This window comes from Ornithodoros turicata, chromosome 10 (assembly GCF_037126465.1).
Source record: "Ornithodoros turicata isolate Travis chromosome 10, ASM3712646v1, whole genome shotgun sequence".
NCBI lineage: Eukaryota > Metazoa > Arthropoda > Arachnida > Ixodida > Argasidae > Ornithodoros > Ornithodoros turicata.
Window position 1 is genome coordinate 6,762,297 of NC_088210.1, and position 20,741 is coordinate 6,783,037.

General features: G+C 47.2%; 1 protein-coding gene across 2 annotated transcripts in view; it reads left to right on the plus strand.

Annotated features, from left to right (window-relative positions):
• The first annotated feature begins 364 nt into the window (after window positions 1-364).
• The window catches only part of LOC135370316 (innexin unc-9-like), a 73,681-nt gene continuing 53,304 nt past the window's right edge, over window positions 365-20,741 (plus strand). For both annotated transcript variants that reach the window (XM_064604035.1, XM_064604036.1), the window contains exon 1: window positions 365-529. The gene's annotated coding sequence lies outside the window, so the exon portion shown is untranslated. The remainder of the gene's footprint in view (window positions 530-20,741) is intronic.

Consider the following 20,741-nt stretch of genomic DNA (forward strand, 5'->3'; position numbering starts at 1 on the left):
TTCCGTTTCCACCTTTCATGGAAACGGAAATAAAGAAAAAATAATAGTGGCTGAAAAAAAATACTCGGACGTATAATGCCCATCGCAATGAGGGAACGGTACCCGGTAGGATCCACGGAAGGAAGCCATCCTTCGGGGAAGGATACGCAAAGCTAGAATTATAAAGCAGCAACCATATACGATTCACCGCTGTTTCAAGTATCAGCGTCGTTCAATTAGTCTCACGGTATACATGCCCATACATCGAACGAGTTGTTGATAAACACGGGCTGGCCAATGCGAGCTTTCGGTCGTGCAATCCCGAATGAAGGGAAAACTCTCCCCCGGCCTTCATCTTCTCCCGATGCGCCGCGCAGTGGCGAGCGGCGGCGCTGGCGCTCTCGGCTGCAGCACTTGGGAGACGTGTGGGTGGAAGCGAGCGACGATCCTGCTCCGGGAGACTTTTGCAAGAGCACTCATGGCTGGTGAGAGCACTAGCCTCCCCTGGGCCGCTGCGCTGCTCCTGCGGAAGCTGGCCACAACAAACAAGGTACTGTACCGACATTTTCTCTCAGGCAGCAGCTTACAAGAGCGAGAGAACCCATCTCGGGCCTCTCAGATCGATCGCCGCAGAAAGGGATAAAAGAAAGCGCTCCCGCCTTACATCCATGATGCCGAACGAATCGCTAAAATTAGGCTTCTTTGATGCTGCACCGGAGTTCTTAAGGTGCCTTCCGGTGTCCCCAGCGTATAACTCCGCAATAATTGAGCGGTTATTTTTCGCGTTGCGCCCTAAGCCGTGCGTCTCCTGGATCACCAGGGTAACCTCCGGTTGGAATATAGGACGCCGAGCAAATGGGGGCCTCCACTCGCCGTGTTTCTCCTCCTTGCAGACATAATGCACTGGTTCTTAGCAGATGTACAGTGGTTGTAGCTCTCACTGAGGAAACTTGGTGGGGGTTAAGGGCTTAAGGACGCTGTGCTTCAAAGGCGCCATCTTCCTAACGGTCCCCACGATTCTCTCGTGAAAGCCATTCCCTAATGCCGTATTTTACGTTTCTTCGGGCACGAAAATCTGACCTCAAAGCGTCTGTCAGTACAATGACGCGACCTCACTCAATCGGTACTGAGTTTGCTGAATGCACGCTGATCTTTTGCTAGTTAGGTCTACCGCTAACAGGACGCATCTCTTTTCCGTTGTCCTTATTTCTTAGTGGCTTTCAACTTGGAGCCTGGGATGTGATTTGTATTCGAGCAGCAGAGAAAAAAAAAAAAAAACGTTGACCGCGAAATATTACCCATTCAGGAAGAAACAATAACTGCGAGCGTGTTGGTTAGGCTTCTGTTGATATAATGTGGTGCCCGTCATGCAGCGGAAAAAGTAATTTGCGAATAGATGCCCGATTTCCGGAGGATGGAGTCGATGGGTTGAAAGGCAAAGGTCACGAGGTTGGGTCGGAAAGCTCCGCGGAGTCCGGGATCGAGCGCTGCTCCCGCGTCTCATTGGTCGGAAGACGCCTACGTCAGAGCCTGCACTTGAGCGTGGTCGCTCAAAAGGGGAACAAAGAGGATGAATGCCTTCCCAGCGGGGAAAAAAAAGGCTCGCTGGGTAACTTCACTCGAGGTCACATAGCAACAGCGACGGGTGATTCTCGTCAGACAATCGCCACAGCGATTTCTTGGCATCGTCAGATTCGTAAATGTGTGCCATATAAAAATAATGATGAAGAATAAGAATGACTGCAGACTCGGAAAGCTCATATTGCGCCATGAGCTATTTATAGAAGCACACCAGCAGGAGCATCACGTGTGGTGGAGAGGGATGTTGCAGTGGCAGATTCAAAACGCGTGACCTCGTTAATAATAATAAAAAAAGATTTTCTATCTGCTTTTAGTTACACGAAAATGGTCTAAAAAGGAAAGCTACACGAGACCCATCGTAGAACAGACATTCATAGTACGTTCAAACATACGTGCAAAGTTTTTATTTGGCAACCAATCGTGTTAGTTGAAAGCTAACACGTCACACAACTTCGTGGACACGGATTCAAAGTGCCGATTACACCGTATTGTATGTTGATGTGCCGTGACATCAACCAACAATTTTTCTACCGACGGGGCAACACTGTGTTACATTTCTGATGTGATAAGATTTGATATAATATATATAAACGTGGGGATTCCTGATTGGGCCAACATGTAAAACTCGTCATTGTAATTGACTATTCGTCGAAAGTCACTTATTTCGCCTACTCGTAAAAGTTTTCTTCGGCTACCAACCGAGATCTTCTCCATTTTTTTTCTTTTACAAATCTATCAAGCAATCAATCTTCGGGTCTCTTTTTTTTTCTACCAAAATGAGCATCAGCCCAATTTTGTGCATTCTTAAAACGGAACATCGTCACGAAACACGATCAATGCCGTGTATATAGCGCTGAATGATATCGTTATCGCACGCACGCCGTTTTGGGACAGTTAACGTAAAAGCAAAGTGTCAGAGAACGGCGTACGAGATTTATTTTCGATAGATCCCGCGGGAGAATAATATCGTTTAGACAGACGCTTGACTAAGGAGCATGTTACGAGATAATGAGTTCTGAAGGTCCCGGGTTCGAATCCGAGACCCCGGCTGTGCGCGCGCTCCCCATTACGGCAAGCAGTTCCGCCATCTCTTTTAGGAATGCAGTACCAGCGGCATGGCTGGTTCGGGTGTTCCGCTCGTTGGTGGTGCACTCTTAGAAATGAACTTCACCACATAGCACGCTCCTAGCCAACCATCATCCCGAATGACAACGTTCTCGCCCTAGATTTGGTGAAAACGGGAGGAGGAGCCTATTTTGTGCTGTGCATAATGGGCATAATAGGCTCCTCCTCACGTTTTCAACAAATCAGGAGCGAGAACGTTGTCATTCGGGATGATGGTTGGCTAGGAGCGTGCTATGTGGTGAAGTTCATTTCTAAGAGTGTAGTCAAGCTACACTGTTAAAACAGAACTCCACCACATAGCACGCTCTGCGCCAACCACTGCCACGAATGATAGGGTTATCGCTTCTGATTCGAAGAGAGAAGGGGGCGTGCGCCTTTTTGTGTCAATTTAGATACATGGTAATTGACACAAAAAGGCGTACGCCTTCCTCTCTCCTCGAATCAGAAGCGATAACACTATCATTCGTGACAATGGTTGGCGCAGAGCGTGCTATGCGGTGAAGTTCATTTTTAAGAGTGTAGGTCGTGCTGAAAACTGGGAGGTTGTGGCTTCGAATCCTACCACTGTCCGAGGTTTCCCCTGTGTTTTCGGAAGACGAATTTCCAGACGAATGTCGGCACAGTTCCCCCTGAAGTCGGCCCAGGACGCATACTAACCCCCACTCCTTCCTGCTGTACTCTCTCCGTCTGTCCACATCTGTACGCCGCTCATAGCCACAGTTGCTTCGCGGCGCTAGCACGGAACAACTAAATAAACGCATAAATAGGAATGCAGTAATAATGAGCGAGATCCTATAGCGTTCCGCGACAAAAAGAAAAGGAAGGAAACATATGCGAGTGCCGCGCTAAAATATTAGGAATGCCGCGTTTTCTTTTTTTCTTTTTTTTTCAGCGACAAAAATAACGCCCAATCACCGTGCTTGTATACCTAAGGGCTGTGGCCCAATACGAGTCCAACGCCGACGCAATAATAATTCCGCCCTGTCGCGATTCCTCGCGCGAACCATGACGTATAAGCATTGCATAAACGTTTTTTTGGAAGGAGGTCGGGCTCCGAATCTGGTCAGATTGCATATCTGCAGGTTTCATATACACCCCGGCCGTTACTTGAGCACCCGCATGTGATACGCACGTGGCTGCGAAGCAGAAAAATGTCGCGCTTTCGATTTCGATTTCGGGTTTAACGAAAAATAAATAAATGAAATGAAATAAATAAGCACATAAATCAAATAAAACAGAAAGAAGAAGAAGGGGACTTGGTCACGCGACGAATTGAGCTATAGGCGCGTGCTATGCGGTGCTAAGTGAATGAAGCGCTCCATCGATCCTTCCGGGTTATGATTTTTGCGTCGGTTTCCATTGGCTTTTCATGTTCGCTGGGCGACTCTGGCGTATTTGTTACTCTTAAGTATAGTGAGATCCACGTAATCAGTGTGCGTCGTCTTGTACGCTCATCGAAGATGCTAGGGACAGCAGCGTATCATTTTTGGGGACCAGCAACAACCAAAAGGAAGTCAAGAAGAACTGCTGTCGGCAGTAATGCGCATCGAGCATAATGTCCGGAGAGTTAGATCGACGGTTCTTCAGCTTGTCGTTGTCCCATAACGGTGGCTGTGGTGGTGCTGAAAGGAGTTGCCGTCGTCGCCCTCACAGAGGTGGGCAACGTCACCACTGACGCCCTTGGGGGAATGTGCGTTCTGGGCCGACTTCTAAGCAGACTTGTGCGTAACGCGTTACTAGTAATTGCGTTACTTGTAATCAATTACTTTTGTGAGTAATTTTTCGAGTAATCAGTTACTTTACTGCGAAAGTAATTTTTAAAGTAATCAATTACTTTTTGGAGTAATCGATTACTCAGTAATTGATTACATTTCCGGCAGAGATTAACTTATCTTTCAGATGTTCTGATCCAAGTCAAGCCCCTCGTGCCGTCAGCATTAACTTGGATCGTTCTACTCTAGCAAGCGCAGGTCATTGTAACGTTCTGGAATTTCAGGGCCTCTCTCCCTAATCTCTTCCTACGCCAGTGTGGTGGTACCTGAAGCTCTGGAGGTTTACTGAGTCATGGGGAAGTTCCAGGCAATGTTCTTCCACAGTCGGGTCAACGTCTTCCCTGTGGCGCGACAAATAGACAAATACAGTAGACGTAGAGATCTACCTGTCCTACGCGTTTTTGTTTCCCGTTTTATTTCAGCTGTTCCGGCGTTGAACCTTTTTTTTTATCTGAGGCACACAAAGACGGGCATAATTTGCGGGAATGCAGAGTAACGACCGAAGTAACGCGTTACTTTTTTACTCGTTACTCAATTACATTTGGAGTCGAGTAATTGGTAACGGTAATCAATTACTTTTTGAGTAGAAGTAGCGGTAACGGTAATCAATTACTTTTTTCGAGTAACGGGCACAAGTCTGCTTCTAAGGTAACTGTGCCGACATATGTCTGATAGCGTCCGAGGAAAACCCAGGAAAAACCCCCAGACAGCACAGCGGGCACCGGGACTCGAATCCGGGTACCTCCCAGTGTCGACGTGACACGGCCAGCACGCTAACCACTGAGTCACGCGAGCTGGTATCCCATAACGCGCGTGAAATGCATCCCTTCGGCCCGTGGCTCGGCACGAGCACTTGCGCGAGCCAATCAAAGCGGGCTTTGAGAACGCGCGAACTTCAAATACTTATAACGATAACGATCGCTATGTGAACGTTCAAGACCGGGGCCATGTGCTCTCTTCTTTCTATATTGTTCTTCGGCGACAAGCATAAAATCCGTCGATCAGGTAGGAAGACGCAAAACCATCCTGGTTGAGCGTCGCCGATGTTTCGAACAGTAATTCGAAATATCGAAATATTATCGACGTGAGGTTTCTGCTTCGATCTATTTCTTCTTCGTTGTTTCTTTACGGGTGCTGAGATGTACATTGCGGTTTTCACAGGTCAGCAAACTTAGCCCACGTACCATCGCCCATGGTGTTATAGTTGTTTCATGTAGTATAAGACTCCCAATCATTGCTCTGTACAGTGATAATTCATCACTGTTGTGGGTGGACTGTGATGGCTGGCTGCCCAGGAGAGCAAAGACTGAAGAGGCTTCTTCAACACCTTCTCCTTCACTCTTAGAAAAGAAAAAAAAAAAAAAGTTGGAGCCGCTACACCTTTTAGGACGTAATAGTTGTTGCATATGTTGTGCCTAAAAGGTTGCAAACAACAACAACTACTACATGAATGATTATGGGATGAGGTGATTCACCGCAACAATTGCGGTAAAGGTTGCAAAGTTCGACCTGCTACACTGTTGAAACAGAACTTCACCACAAAGCACGCTCCTAGCCAACCATCATTCCGAATGATATCATTCTCTGTCATGATTTGTTCAAAACAGGGGGGAGGCGCCTACCTGGGACAAGATAATCTGTCCCAGATAGGCGCCTCCTCCCATTTTCAACAAATCAATGCACAGAATGATATCATTCGGAACGATGGTTGGCTATGAGCGTGCTATGTGGTGAAGTTCCGTTTTAACAGTGTACTGACGAATGATAGGGTTACCGCTTCTGGTTCCATGAGCGAGAGTGGGCGTAGGCCTTTTTCTAGAAATTTGGAGATATGATAATTGCTTTTACCACCCTTTTACGCCCTTTATCAGACAATGTTGACCTAGGCGGTAAGTTACCACCTTTTGACACCCTTTTTTCTTAGAGTGTTTCACACGGGAAATAGTGCCACAGCTTCGTAATCTGCGCAAGAACTAAATCGATATGAGCATGTGTTTGATGCATATCACTGACGTAGCTAGAAGAAGTGACACTGGAATGCGTATCGCCTTTCGGTAACCAGGCCCCGTCAGCAGCACACATGCAGAATGCATTACATCTCTGATGGACCAGAATCGCAAAGCACAACGTCACGTAATAAAATGCCTGACGAATACACGCTCAACTTACATCCGCGTTCAGTCGAGGTGCGAAAAAGATGTTGGTCCTCATGCTAGTTTCTCTTATTCTGGTAAGTACTCTTTGCTAGGGGTGCTTCGTGGTGAAGGAGTTCATAACTGTATTAATTAAAGATTAACTTGGCATAACTAAATGGCCGACAGCTGCGATAATAATAGTCCCAAGAATGTTCAAGACTCTGACACGCGATTTGCTATGCGAGAAGCAACTACATCGGCTATACGTTAACAATAAACAGTCAGCTGTGCAGAAGGGACGGGAACGAGATGCTAAGGAAGTAAAAAAAAAAAAAAACGCAACAAAGCGTTAACGTGCACTCTTAGAAATGAACTTCACCTCATAGCACGCTCCTAGCCAACCGTAATCTCGAATGATATCGTTATCTCCTCCGATTTGCTGGAAACGGGAGGCGTACGCCTTTTTTGTCACAATTATGAACAGCATAAGTGTCATAAAAAAGGCGTACGCCCCACGTTTTCAACAAATCAGGGACGAGAACGTTGTCATTCGGAATGTTGGTTGGCTAGGAGCGTGCTATGTGGTGAAACTCATTTTTAAGAGTGTGGGAGAACAATGGCACATCGTAAAGGGGCGCACAACCCAAAGACCTGGAACCGCTAGACGTCGCCATGGCCGAGCAACATGGCGTCGCCTAGCGGCTGCTCCGTGATACGTACATGAACCAAAATAGGAACGAGGAACTCAAAAACACGTGCCTCTAGCGAATAGGTCTAATCACCGTTAAAATAGGGGGAAAGGGGGGGGGGTCGCTGCGTTGTGGGGCACACGCGATTGGGCAGCCAGAAAGGGATGAACGGTGTAAACTTATCGTGAGTGGTATCCCTTCCGTCTCCTGTCTTCAACAAATCAGTACACTCTTAGAAATGAACTTCACCACATAGCGCGCTCCTAGCCAACCATCATCCCGAATGACAACGTTCTCGCCCCCGATTTGTTGAAAACGAGAGGCGGAGCCTGTTTTGTGCATGGCATAATGCCAACAAAATAGGCTCCGCCTCCCGTTTTCAACAAATCTGGGGCGAGAACGTTGTCATTCGGGATGGTGGTTGGCTGGGAGCGTGCCATGTGGTGAAGTTCATTTTTAAGAGTGTAGGCTTAATCGCTCACACGACAGAACGAATTCGGAATGGTGACGATAGGCTAGGAGCTTGTCACGTGGTCACCACCACCTGTTTTAGCTGAAACCTCGCGGGGTTTTGTCGAAGAAACGGCACTTGCGCACAGACCCCTTCAACGTATACCTTCCACCCACAGTGCACTTCGGTCTCATCAGTTTCATTATTCCTGTATATATACCTCACTTTCATCCTCCCATCTAAAATCGTGACGATATGCCGACTCGCGTGTGCCCAGCAACAGCAAGCCTCCCCCCACATACACACACTCAAAGAAATAAGGGAGAAAAAGAAAACCCCGCCGCTTTCGCGATAAATATCGCCCAAAGGCCAAATTACCGGTTAATGTATAGCGCATAATGAATCACACGGTCCTAATAGAGTGGTTCAAATGCGCTGCGTAGTTAGGGTTGCCACCAGGCCGGTATTATACCGGCACGGCCGGTTATTTGCTCGCTCTGCCGGTTGCCAGTAGGAAGGTGATACCGGCAGCCTTTTGCCGGTACGTATTTGTGACTCAAGACCTTTCATATGGACTTTTGCGGGGTTTTCCCTTCGACATTCCACTACAGCTTGAATAAATCTGGAGCATAGACGCAACTCCGCAGTCACCAGTTCTTTCCTTAGTTATTCATTGTTATTATTGCGCACAGGAACATATGTTTCCTCGTATTATCTTGAGCTCGCTCTCTGTTTTCTGTGTGTGGTCTTCCACTCCTCACCCACTTTCCTTTCCCGCGAGCCCTTCCTCCTTTCCCTCTATTCCACCTCCTCTCTCTCAGCCGGTATTTTTCACTACGAAAGGTGGCAACCCTATGCGTAGTACATGCTTTAGCAGTGCGCAGGCTGTTTCTATACAGCAGCTCACTATGGGCCCATCGAAGTTTCGTCCGGCGACCGCAGCGCCAACTGTCCTCCCTCCAGTGTAGAGCGCCCTTACTAGACGGTCGTGTCCGGTGTGTTCCCTGACTTACCGCCGTATCGGGAACGTCACCTCTTTAGTGGAAATACTTGCGCCACGACTTTTCAGAGTCGCAGTGTAGGTAATGCATACCTATACAGGGTGTTCCAGTTCAATCCCCGGGCTAAATAATTCGCGAAACGGTGCACCAATCGAATAACTTTCTTTTTTACAAGTATCTGTCCAATACCGCCTACAAGATGCGCACCGCGTGAATGAGCGGGAGGCGCTCATTATTTAAATAAAAATGCAAATGAGTTTCGTAAAAAAGCGTAACTTCTAAAGCAGGGCGCTGTCGGTATTAAAATGGGTACTACCCCTTTTGGGACCTTCAGTGGACACCTTTCAGAGAAAAATCTGCCACCGAAGCGGGTCATTTGTTGCAGTAATTAATTGTTTCGGTTAACGTATTTTTGTCGCGGCTGGTCGCGGCGAAGCGCAAAAGGACGTAACGCAAAAGGACGTAATTCATTGGTGTAATTCATTGGTGTAAGGACGTAATTCATTGATGGATAAGGGAGTGAAAGAGCGTCTTGCGGTGCGCATCTTGTAGGCGGTATTGGACAGATACTTGTAAAAAAGAAAGTTATTCGATTGGTGCACCGGTTCGCGAATTATTTAGCCCGGGGATTTAACTGAAACACCCTGTATACGGAAAAAGCTCCGGCTACACGACCACAAATGGCGCTGCAGAATACAGTTCGGAGTGCCCCCAAACGTCGTGAAACAGGCCCATAAAGCGCCGACAACGCCACGTCCCGGTCGTCGGCGGAAGTGGGACTTTGATTATCACTTACCACATTGAACGCGGAATCAGATTTGGAATGACCTCTTTATATCGCGCTACCAGTGCCACACTTTTGTTTTATGATCTTAGAACGCACACGCTGATCTCTTTAAATCTTAAAAACTGCCACTTCACATCTGTGAATTCTAGATAGTAACGTATTTTGTGATATCTGTTAACTGTATAACAACCTATCCGTTTAAGTCTACAAACTCGACATGGGGGAGGTACGCAATATACATTTAAGCGGATGCTCACGTATCTTCAACAACAACAAAAACAACAAATAAATCGTGACTATGAGCTGGGGTGATTCACCGTTGGAGAGCAGTACACTACCCCACTACCCCCGGAATAGCAAGCCGGCTCTTTGCCTGGCTAACCTTTCCTTTCTTTTTTTCTTAATAAACATATCCCCACCCCACCCCCATTACACGCGAAACATATTAGATGTAAGATATAAAAATGAAGTTATGTGCAAGTAACAACAACAGATTTCCCCGAGAACTACGTCATCGTGACGTAATCTGCCTACTGGTGGGCAAAACAAACGAACGTGATTATATACGCCTGCACACACAAATAGTTCTACGTGAGACCGACGCCCACCTCTGTGGCGCTTCAGTCGCTGCAATGTTTACATAACACGGGGAGGTCTATCGAGCTCTCCTCCACTGGCAGCGCTGCGCTACGTCACAAGAAAAAAAGGAAGGTGAAGAAAGAAAGAAAGAAAAAAAAACGCATGAAAGAAACACCAGCGGTCATTGAGGTACAGAGTATATAGGACTCTACAGCAGTATCTTCGGTCACAGAACGAGTCCCAAAAAGCAGCATGTGAATTCCATCTTGCGTGTAATCATGCTTCGGGACATTCCCCATATATTTCATTTTCCCCATTTATTTCATGGCACACGTATATGCATGCAGTTCACTCCCATTTATGTGAGCCATCGAGCGGGGCAAAATTTAACGCGCCTGTATCGAGCGGGTGATATGACTCATAATTAATAATCCCGGGTTTTACCTCGTGCAACAACTGTGACCATGAGTGATGGATGGTCCGAGGATTAATTTTGTCCAGCTGAGCTTTCCTTAGCGTGCACCCAGATAGGACGACTTGTCAAGGCAAATTTGACGTTATGGACGCGTATGAGTTATGACGTCCAAACGACGGCGCATGACTGGCGAAAACGTACTTCGGGATTCCATTCATGCGATGCCTATATGGACAAACGTATCCAGTCGTACGAGTGTGTCCGAGTGAGTCGGGGTCAAGATGTTTAATAAAATTTTCCTATAACAACGCTTAAGAGAGCCACGCACTTTTTCTTCTCAGCAGCTCGTCGCACAGTTGTCAGATATTCGCTACTTTCTGACTGTCTTGGTGCAGAAGTTTGGGCAATAGCGACTTGTCTATTACGTGGCTACCTTTTGTGGATTACTTCTTCGATCTACATTTGAGACCTCTGTGCATCTAAATCAGGATTGTACTCATCGTGCACCACATAATGCGAAGTACTCGCAGTGCGTTCATTCCTGATTCCCTTGACTGTCGGCCTGCTCTCAGTCTGTACGATGTCCTTCGTAGAGCTTTGTTTGGGTAGCGGCGTTTTCGCATTCGCTAAAGAGTCCTTTATCCAATACGTTATCGCACAACACGTTCAAGCGAAACCAGCGTTCTGAATCATATCATTGCGTCTCATGTTTTGCTGAGAATGTCATTTTTGTAGCGGCACTCGTATAGCCTATCGGAAGGCTATCGTCGCCTCGTGTTCGCGGAAGTCGAGATGCTGCCTAGATACCATGAGGTTCGCGAGGGCGTCATCAGCACCACGTTTGTAACGCTTCGCATCTACATGGAGCGTCGTCTCTGTCAGTGTCCCGGTAATGTTGTCGTGGCTGAAGTGAACTTCCGGGGATCCCGTGCTCGTGACGGGGACAGGAAAGACAAATACTCGATCGCGACGGTATGGGCTGTCTCACTCAAGGACGCAACACATGAAATCTGTAGCTTCTGCTTGCTACAATAAGGGACCGCCTTATAGCGACGAAACATTCCACTACATCATCGTCACTTATTTGTTGTTGTTGTTTGTAGCAACACGGGATACGCGGAATAGCAACTCCTCATAGCGGCGACCAATTCATCTGCGTGTTATTCAACAGATACGTCCAAATGGGAAACTAAAAAAAACACACAAAAAAGGGAGAAGAAAACACTGTCAAGGAGCCCGCGATGAAGGAATTACAAACGTAACATGAAAACGGTTAGGAGCAACTAAGGTTTATTTGAACAAGAACGTTCGTGCAAGAGGCTGCACTTCTTCGGGTTACACAAATAACTTATTCAACGAGCAAAAGACAGGGCGACTGGCCACGAGCGCTGTTTCCGAGAGTGGCTGATGGAACTCGTGTACAGCTTGGGACAAAAGTTTACGAAACATAGGGGGTGTCGCATTTCTCCATTTGAGCGACACCCTAGCAGCAGACAGGCGCGGACACACATACTGAGAGATGGAAAGAACAGCCGGTCATCCAGTTCCTATCTGATCTCTTCCTCGTAGCTAGCATGGGGACGTTCCGATGAAGAAATGCGCCAATGCCGTATACCTTTCGCCCCGGGCTATACCAATGCTCAACTTCAGCTGCATCATCCGTATTTCGTCTTCGGCAGCGTTGTCGGATTCCTACGAATGCGACAATGGACAAATAAGGAAAACCTACCGATCCATTTGACAGGAAGTTGCCTCAGGTCAGGAGCCGCCGATATTTCTAACAGAGACTGTTCTTCTTCTGGGCACCGTCCTCATCATTGGCATGGTATTTAAAGGGTTAGGTGTGACGTGTTTAAAGGTTCATGCGAATTGTGGGTCAACAGCCCGGAGGGAACCTTTAAACACGTCACACGTAACCCTTTAAATACCATGCCAATGATGAGGACGGTGCCCAGAAGAAGAACAGTCTCTGTTCGAAATATCGGCGGCTCCTGTCCTGAGGCAACTTCCTTCCTACATCTCTACCGGTTCGCTGGATTTCTACCCATCTACGATCCATTTGACAGTTCGTTAAGCGTATAATGTCAAATTAACGAGTGGCCAACGTGAAGCTAAACGTAAGACTCGACATGACGAACAGAGACAGCTCCGAATATTTTATTGCCATAATCAGTCTTCTGAATTAGTTACTGCCCTAATTACCGACTGTTCTTGAGGGCCATCGCCGCCCCCCAGAGAGCACTGTGTGTTGGCGACATCGGTCGCAGACCTGGGGCTTACAAATGTGTCAGAGATATAGGACTTGAGCGAGTTCATGTGCAGGGGTTCTCGGCCCCTGCGTAGGCAGCAACATTATGTGGTAGCACTTTGCTAGACGGCTCGCTGTGCAGTGCAAATGTAGTTTTAGTGCAAGCTACGCATTACGCTATGGGCTGCAATCGGTGTGCCGCAGGGTGACCGAGCACAACGCCCCGCACGCAAAATTAAAAAGCCATTCCAAGAAGAAAAAAAAGAAGGAGAAGATGTGCGTGCCCTGCACACAAAAGTTAGTTTTAGTGCATCGTACGTTATCACCTTTACGAAAGTAAGGGATAGATCATGTTAGTGGTTCTGTGCACGAGCAAACACAAAGCGAGCGTTTCGGGCTGTTCGCAATTACCACCACGCTGACCCTTAAGTATGCAAAGGCGATAAAACGATAAAAGCGATAAAACCCCGGTGCAGGGGACACAAAGAGACAACACAGACGAAGCACTGACTGACAAACAACTTTAATGGCAGGGACATATCTTAAATATCTTAAATATCTGAAGTTGTTTGTCAGTCAGTGCTTCGTCTGTGTTGTCTCTTTGTGTCCCCTGCACCGGGGTTTTATCGCTTTTAGATGTACCACCAAACAGCCCGGTTTTTATCGCTTTTTAACGAAAGGTATATCCCTGCTTCATGCGAGTGAACATGAAAATCCCATAAGCATTTCCTTCACAACTTCACAACACGGAATCCTCGACTCTGTCTATGAAAGGTTGATGTGTGTGGGGGAGGAAAAAGGACTGCCAGGTACACAAAACACGAGAGTAAAAACCGGGACTAGTGTACCCAAAAGAGAGGAAAAAAGCGGGAGGACGATACTTGACGTTGAGGGCCCCCTATAGCTGGCTGGGCAGTATGTCGAACATCCACACCTGCTTTCTGTTTCCCCTTTTTCTGATGAAGAACGTCCGCTCGAAACGTGTGATGTGATGTGATAGAAAAAAAAAAAGGAGGGGGATTTAAGTCGCGACAAAGTCAGACTGGTTACCCCAGACCACGAAGGAGAAAACCCAGTAGTTGGGACAAACATCCCGAACTAATGGGAACACTTGACACAAACGCGGGACCAGAAAGTCTCACAAAATATCAATCAGATGAGTTTCTTCGATGAAACGTGGGAGCGCTTTCAATGCAGCCGCTTGGTGATTGAATGGCCGAGGACGCTGGAGCTTTCGCGTCCTGGCGAGCCAGACTTACGGTATTTCTAATGTCCTGCAACTGTGTGCATACTTGGAGCTCCTGTGGAGGACGTGCTCTGTGTCCCGCACAACATCGCACTCACTGCAGTTTGGAGATGGGGACCTGGCCAGTTTGTAGAGCAACCGACCGCTGTACGGGACATTCAGCTTCAGGAGTCTGTGCAGGAGACAGGCTGCTTGCCGAGGAAAACGTCAATGATCGCCCTCCCGCTTTTTTCCCCTTCTTGGGTACACTAGTCCCGGTGTTCACTCTTGTGCCGTCCCGAAACTGCGGTTTCCTACACTCTTAAAAATGAACTTCACCGCATAGCAAGCTCCTAGCCAACCGTAATCTCGAATGATATCGTTATCTTCCCTGATTTGCTGAAAACGGGAGGCGTACGCCTTTTTTGTGACAATTATGAACAGCATAAGTGTCACAAAATAGGCTCCGCCCCACGTTTTCAACAAATCAGGGACGAGAACGTTGTCATTCGGAATGATGGTTGGCTAGGAGCATGTTATGTGGTGAAACTCATTTTTAAGAGTGTACGGTATGCACTCTGTATGTTAATAGGTGTCTCCTGAGGGGCGCATTTCGAAAATAAACGGCGCGTGATCGTTATGGCGAGAGAAAGAGATGGACTGAAAGGATTTGCTTCGAGAGAACGCTGAAGGCTCCACCGCATAGCGCCCTGGAGGTCAGCCATAGAACGTAAATAAAGATACCCTTACCCCTCCTGATTTGCGAAAAGCGCGAGGCTTATACGCCTTCTTGTAACAATTAACGCAAATACCTAAATGCCACAAAAATGCCCCTTTCAACAAATCAGGTACGCACCCTAAAGGGATGCGCCATCTGCGTAAAAACGATGTTTTCCTTTCTTTTTTTTTTTTTTTTTTTACGCTTCGCCCACATGATCAGGTTGGAATCCCGACGTCAGTTGCGCTCCATTGTGGTTTTCTAAAGTTTTTAGCACGATCCGAGACAATTATACCGGCACATAAGGTGACGAAGTCGTGCACTCTTAAAAATGAACTTCACCGCATAGCACGCTCTCAGCCAACCATAATCTCCAATGATATCGTTATCTTCCCTGATTTGCTGAAAACGGGAGGCGTACGCCTTTTTTGTGACAATTATGCACAGCATAAGTGTCACAAAATAGGTCCACCACACGTTTTCAACAAATCACGTATGAGAACGTTGTCATTCAGGATGATGGTTGGCTATAGGAGAGTGCTATGTGGTGAAACTCATTTTTAAGAGTGCTGGCGCAGAGTGTTTACCGCGAACAGTCCGAAAGGAAAGCACCACTTTAAAAACAGAACTTCACCGCATGGCACGTATACTGCGCCAATCATTGCCGGGAACGATAGGGTTATCGCTTTTGATTCGAGGAGAGAGGGAGGTTTCCGCCTTTTTGTGGCAATTACCGTATATCCAAATTGCCGCAAAAAGGCGTACGCCCACCTCTTTCCTCGAATCAGAAGCGATTACCCTACACTCTTAAAAATGAACTTCACCGCATAGCACGCTCCTAGCCAACCATTATCTCGTATGATATCGTTATCTGCCCCGATTTGTTGAAAACACGGGGCGTACGCCTTTTCTGTGACAATTATGAACAGCATAAGTGTCACAGAAATGGCGTACGCCCCCCGTTTTCAACAAATCAGGGCAGATAACGATATCATTCGAGATAATGGTTGGCTAGGAGCGTGCTATGAGGTGAAGCTCATTTTTAAGAGTGTATCATTCGTGGCAACGGTTGGCGCACAGCATGCTATGTGGTGAAGCTGTATTTTTAGAGCGCACGAAAAAGAAAGAAAGAAAAAAGAGATAATGTCCAGGAAAGGGCTCGGTTTATTTCGCTAGCAACAACTCCATGTCCATGAAATCAGAATTGCCACGGCGCATCTATATAGCGTTGCACGAAAGAAAAGAAGAAGAAGAAAAACAAAACAATTTGCGGCATTGTCACTCTCCGGGTTATTAGAAAATCAACTCCGCTCGCTGAACTCGAGATATATAATGCATTTGTACAAGAGCTCAGTTGATAAGAAAAGAGACGCGTATTGCGCGTCTCTGTGGAAAGAATCAACATGTGCGTGCAGTGGAGGGGCCCCGAGGGACGCCTCTGTGCGAGATGGTCGGGGCGTTGGCCAACCGCCTTCATGAAAAATGCACGGAAGTGGTTGCGTGCTCCCTCGTACGACGCCCAGGGATTCGGCACTTTGTTACTCAGGGCTCTCGAGACAGTATAATTAAAATGGCGATACCGCACATTTCTTCCCCCACATCAGGAACAGCTATAAGATGATTATCGTTGCGATGAAGTGATCAGATCGCGCCGAAGAAAACGCAATAATGTCGCTCAGTTTTTGCGTTAAGTCTCGGTTTGCCACTCGCGTCATACAAATAATGGAACCTCGTCACCGTCGTGCTTGCGCGTATTTTACCGGCAATTCATTCCCGTAGCAATATTCACGATTACGAATAATGCCGGCCTGCCAGTCCTCGACAAACGGCGATATGAAAAGCTACGTTACTTTGTCGTATACGACCAACCGGGCCTAAGAAAAGTCACTCGAGGAGCACCGAACTTGAAAGTGCCGCAATTATTTCGCACAGTCTACAACTGAGGCGTAGCATCCTGAACAGCCCCCTGACGATGTCCGTGAGTCATCGTCAAAACGCCGTCTAACCACGCTTCCTGCCCTTTGACAGCCGTACACTTCACCGCATAGCACGCTCCTAGCCAACCATAATATCGAATGATATCGTTATCTGCCCTGCAAGTCGGTTTACGCCACCACCACCACCACCATCATCTTTTTTTTTTTGCCGATTTTACTAATACAAATTCCTCATACGCATAATACTGTCTGGTGTACGTTGTCTCTTCCCCGGTCAAACAACAACAACAACTTTATTACGGGATGATGGCTGGGGAGTTACTCTACCCCATTGCTGGTGGTGATGAGGGGAATTAAATAATGAGCCCCTTCGCAATAAGGATCCAAGTCCTGTGGTGTCCCTGGTCAAATCGATGGACGCTGCTTGATATTGTCCGCATCGAGTGAAGTTCAACGGCGGAGCGACACAAAGTTAAAGGAAAGCGACAGGAGGACGAATAATCCTTATTAGTGTTTATTAGCCTGATGTCACTCAGATAGTTAGCGCGACAGTCTATAACGGATATGCCGCTATGAAAGGAGTCCTGGTAGTCCCGCCCGTACCCTGACCCTCCCTCAGCCTCGTGTGTTGACTGTAATATTGTGTTCTTGCATATGCTACGTATATGAGAGGGTGGATCAATAAATAGTCGTAAACTTTAACTGGAATTCCGAACACTACCTCATGCGTAACGTTCTTGCTGCCGGTGGTATAGCGCGGGTCTTTTGCTCTGTACGTCATATTTTACGACCTTCTCGTGAGACGTGGAAGCACGCGACAACTGATTAAAAATCGTGCCACTGGCACATCGCGCATTGCTGTAGCGACCGAAGCTATCGAAGCCCAGTTTCGGGAAATCATCAGGGTACAATTTACTGTCGAATATCTAATGCCTATAGGGGACAAACAGTGAACGACAAAGACATAATATGGTCTCTTGGAGGCATATGAGAAGCCGGCCGTCACAACAAAATGTCGTTGACTGCTCGCGGAACAGTGCACGGACTGCTCCCTCCTATGACAACCAGTCGCACATATCGCGAATAACCTCTTCAATCTTCCGTGATCTCCGACTTAAGTTTCTTCCACATCCGCCAAAATGAACGAAGCGGTAGCATACACTGTAAACTTTTTCACACCTTTAAAGGTGTGCGCTATGCACATTCAATCTGGTTGCGTAACATCGCATCTCCAGGATGATATTTAACAAAATTCGGTAAGCATTACTAAAGATCAAGTGTCAGTGCAAATCTTGCTTTCATTATGTCTTGGATATCGTAGGTATGAGCTAATGCATATATGCATCGCTATCGATAATCGAGCACGCGCAAGTGTCTACAATACTGTTGAACAATGTTGAGATGTTGCAAGGCTGAATTTTTGGAGGACAGACAACACTCGAGTAAAGAAAATTTGAGCGAAACCGTGCTCCATTATGATGTTACCAAAATTACACCTAAAAAGGCGTGCGCCATGCACGCTATTACACCTTTAAAGGTGTGAAAAGATTTAGAGTGTAGCCAGCAAACTATGTCGCTACGGGTTTTACGGGAACTTTACATGGGGAAGAGAGTCACTTTCCCTCCCGGAGTACGCACTATACCAAAGGCCATATAGTACTCGATGCGCCAGGAAAACCCTAATCATCATCAACATCAGCAGCGCTATAGTTTTTTTTAAATTCTGTGTTAGCGCCGCGAAGCAACTGTGACTATGTGCGGCGTACAGATGTGGACAGATGGAGAGAGGACAGCAGGAAGGAGTGGGGACAAGGGGTGTTAGTATGCGTTCTGGGCCGACTTCAGGGGGAACCGTGCCTACATTCGTCCGGGAAGTCTTCGGAAAACCCAGGGAAAACCTGAGACAGCACAGCCGGTGACAGGATTCAAACCCGTGTCACCTCCCGGTCTCGGCGTGGAAAGCGGCCACCCTAACCACTATGCCACGGGAACTGGTGCAGCAGCACTATATAACAGAGGTACGACTACGGGTATGGGGAAGAGGTGGGGCTGAACCAGCGAAACCACCCCTCTGGCAGAGCCGAAGTGAACGAAAGGAACGTTCACCATGGCAACAGATTCGCCGTTTTGAAGCTATAGTACACTCCACATGTGATCGCCAGTGAAAAAAAACTTAGGCGTAAGCAACATTGCATACCATCACCGCGTTGCATCACATACATGGGCTTATTGGACGCCTATATTGCATAGCCCTATATCCGCGAATGCTGCAGTCATAAGTATTTTACTAATATGGAAGATGGAGCATAGAAGGTGTTGTGTAGCTCTGCGACTTGCCATTGAACTTGGTCAAGTGTGATAGATACTGACTCGTGTATTAACCACCCTTAAAGGAGGTAAGAACTCCTATCTGCATGTATTTAGTTACTGGTTTAATAGGTGTAATATTGTTCTTCTACGTTTCGTAATTCTATTTACAATTTATTGTTCAATTCTTCCCCTTCATAACATGTGCAGCGTTAATACAAAAACGCTCTCTCTTTCGTATTCGGGCGAGTACACGCACCGCCGTCCAGATACCTCTATCCATCGTTACGTCATCTGAAGAGTTGTAGCACCCAATCAGACGCCAACGCGGAGGTACACATAACGTTCTGCTTTACCCTCTTCAAGATGAACTTCACTACATGGCACGCTCCTAGTCAACCAACATCCCGAATGACAACGTTTTCGTCTCTGATTTGTTGAAAACGGGAGGCGTAGCCCATTTTGTAGCCGCGCATAATAGATACATAATAGGCTTTGCCTCTCGTATATCAACAAATCATGGGCGAGAACGTTGTCATTCGGAAAGATGGTTGGCTAGGAGCATGCTATCTGCTGAAGATACGCACCTATCAAATTCACCTATACAAAAGGTGTCACAGACAACACGTTGAAATCCCCGTTTGGAGCCGACACGGTCGGCGGGCTCGCTTGGTACAGTTCATAGCTCCTTTAATATGAGGAAACCGTACGGCGGACTCATCCTTTCAGCTGGGTCTTTCACACTTTGGTTTTTCTTTTTTTTTTTTTGAAAAGGAACAGTACATTGTTGCTGCGTCAGAATTCTGGGACCAAGAACTCATATTCCCCATGGTCATATACGGAGTCATCGGCGGACCTTTGCGTTTTTCTTTGCGGAACACGACGGAAGAAGATGGCAGCGTTTCGAGGGACGAGAAGGGTCGCTAATGGAGATGGACGAGTTGTCGTCGAAAGAACCCGTTCACGTCCTTACGACGTGCGACCATCAAACAAGCATTTGCCACCTGGGCGTCCCGACGTCCTTCTGATCGAGCCCCGCCATAAATTGCTCCCTTCGGAGCAGCTATAGATAAATGGCTACCTACAGACATACAAGATTGCTGTGGCTAGAAATTGCACGTCCACGACTAATGGCCGCTCTTTCGCAACGCGGATAACGTCCCCGAGATGAAAGTGGCGCCACCTATCCACCACTTGTATAACGTCTGTGAAGGAACGGTCCAATCTACCACCCGGGGGGACTCCTTTGATGTACAACTCTTTTCAGAAAAGCCAGTCAGGTGCAACCTATTTTTTTAAGCGGCATTTCTCGTTTTTCGTGCGGGTCACACGGTGAACCCGAAGGAAATACGACGAAAATATGACGGGAAATATGTCGCAAGACATTGTGTGTGGAGCGTTCATAGAAAGTCGTTTCTGGAACTAGGTGGTGGTGGTGGTGGTGATAGGGCTTGCCGTTGTCGGCCTCACGTATGTGGGCAACGTCACGACTCACGCCCTGGGGGAATGTGCGTCCTGGGCCGACTTCTAAGGGAACTGTGCCGACATATGTCTGAAAGCGTCTGAGGAAAACCCAGGAAAAACCCCAGACAGCACAGCCGGCACCGGGATTCGAACCCGGGTACCTCCCAGTGGTACCTCCCTCTGGAACTAGTTTGTCCTTAGAGACCCTTTTACAGCGAATACGGTAAACAAGCTATTTCCCATTTCTTATTTAGGAGTCATGACAGACTGAATTCGGTAGTGGACTGGATTCTACTCAGCCTGTTGGTGATCACTGATAATCAGAAAT